This window comes from Cnephaeus nilssonii (genome assembly GCF_951640355.1).
Source record: "Cnephaeus nilssonii genome assembly, chromosome: 7".
In the NCBI taxonomy this organism is placed as follows: Eukaryota; Metazoa; Chordata; class Mammalia; order Chiroptera; family Vespertilionidae; genus Cnephaeus; species Cnephaeus nilssonii.
This window is the reverse complement of record NC_137078.1, coordinates 29595373-29597993: the sequence shown is the minus strand read 5'-3', so window position 1 is coordinate 29597993 and position 2621 is coordinate 29595373.

The following is a 2621-nucleotide window of genomic DNA, read 5'->3' as shown; positions in this document are numbered from 1 at the left end:
AAAGAATGGTATTTTCAACAAGCGTCTGGTTCGATTTTTATACCCATCTGGGGACAGTCCTTTATTTCCCAGCATACATAAAAGTCAATTCTGAGTGGATTGTACATCTACATGTGAAAAATAAAACAATAAAGTCTCCAGAAAACATAAGAGAATAGCTCTAGGATTTGGGAGTAGAAAAAATTGCTTAAACAGCACACGAATGGCATTAATCACAAAGAAAAAGACTGATGAAATTTGAGGACATTAATATTAATATCTCCCGTTCATCAAACAGCACCATTATGAGAGCAAAAAGGCAAACTGGGGTGGGCAAAGATATTTGTAAAACACATAACTATCAAAGGGCTCACTTTCAAAGTAGACAAAGAACTCTTACAAGTAAAAAAAAATAAAATTAAATTCAGTAAAAAATTGGCAAGAAATTTGAATAAGTTCTTCAGAGAAAGGATAATGAAATGTCTACTAAGCATAAGAAAAGGCTGTCAACTTCATTAGCTATTAGAAGGAAATGTAAATTAAATCAATGATGAGATATTACTACACACCCACCAGAATGACTAAGATGAACAAGCCTGATAACGCCAAATGCTTACGAGGATGTAGAGCAATAGGAAACGTCAAGCACTTTTTAGTGCTAATAAAAAGGCACAACTAGCTTCCAAATCTGTTTGGTAATGCCTATAAAAATTGAATAGATGAAAACGTCATAACCCAGCAATTTCACTCATAGGGCATGTATGTTTGTGTGAATGTGTACATATCTAACCAAACTGTACATGCATATCTAACAAAAGATTTGTGTAAAAATGTTCACAACATCATTACTCATAATACCAAAAGCTAGAAACCACCTATGCCCATTAACAGTAGAGAGGAGAGTCTATATTCATATCATGGAACTTTATGTAGTGACTAAAATAAATGTGATCCCACATCTTTAGACCTCTCAAATATGGTATTGAGTGTGTGTGTGGTGGGATATTCTATTTATTACACTTCAACATCTGGCAAAACTAGCTTTAGGGAAGGCATGAGGGTGGTTTCCAACATCCTGGCAATGATTCAGGTGCTGCCTATGAGAGAATTATAATACTCATTGAACTGCACACTTGCTTCTTTTACTTGACCCCAGTAGCTCTGCTTCTAGAACTTTGTCTTAAGGAAATAATGACCAATGTGAAATTTTTTAGGCACAATATGTCATATAGTATTATTTATAATAGCAAAAAAGAACTGATCACAATAAGGGAATGTAAATCATGGTATATCTAATTAGTAAAATATTACACAGCAATAAAAAGTTTCATGAAGATTCACTAATCTATGCAAACAAACCATAACAGGAAAAGACTGAAAACAGGCCAGCTGGAAATATGCAAAATATCTACAGTATTTAAGTGTCAGGTTTTATGTGACTTCTTTGGTTTACATTTTTTAAAACTATTTATATACTTAGAAATAAGAGAGATTTTTTTTTTGTTTCATTTTGTTTTTTTAACTGCAGAATGATTTTTTTACTACTTCCGGAGGGTGAGAAATCTCCCCTCTGACTAAATAGAAAATGCACAAAACAGACCCCTAAACAGATGTGAAGTCACTTGGGTAACTACTAATTGACCTACCTGTACATACTTTTGCCTCCAAAATCTTCATCTTGTAAGACAGATAATTTTGTTCTTTAAAAAGTAGATAAATGTGATTTACACTGAATACCTATCCCAGGACTCCATGGAACATAATCTTAAATTTCTCTGGCTTTTGCACCAGGGATTAAAGAGGGTGCCCACATTCTTTAGTTGACGGCTCTGGAACCAACCAGAGGTAAATAACATCACTCTTTCATTTGAAGGTGAAAAGAACACTAAGCAAGCACAGGTTCTATGCTATGCTTTGTGGAGTTGTAAAGAATGTGAACCCAATTCCTACCCTCAAGCAGCATAGAATCTTGTTTACCAGACAACACGTTATACATTAAAGAGAAACTTTAAAATGCAAATCAACTAAGCATTTATGTTCACTAGTACCACCCCTATTTTTCTAAAGCTCTAACCCTACCATAGGGGCTTGAAGCCTGGAAACAACATTTCTCAGACTCTTTTGCCAGCAAGATTTTAGGTTTAGATTCTTTTAATGAGGGACACTTAGCTAAAATTGGATGGCAGAATCCATTTGCCTTTGGCTGCAATAACAGCAGCGGATTCCTGCAGAGTGCTAGAACACGGGCCCCCGCAGTGACAGCAGCAGCCAGCCAGCTGCCCTGTGGTGACTGAATGCACAGCAATGGGGCAGATGAGCACACACTCGGGCTGTGGCCATCATCTTTCCTGTAGCCCCTGATCTGGATTTGCTCCTCCGGGCCTTTTACCAATTGTAACCCAATTCCCTGTATGAAATCCTTCTCTGCTTGAAATGCATAAGTAAGTTCCATTTCCTTGGCTGACCCATGACTGTGAGTTTCAAAGCAGCAGAATCTCCTTTTCTGACCACTTCTGGAAATAGGCTGAAGTTTACTATTCACAACATAGTTTTCTAACTCTTCCACTAACTCCTCTTTGCTAGTCTTTTACCATTATTATGAGTTTCCTCTCTGCTGTCAAGAAGATGGAACATGGTGAAGT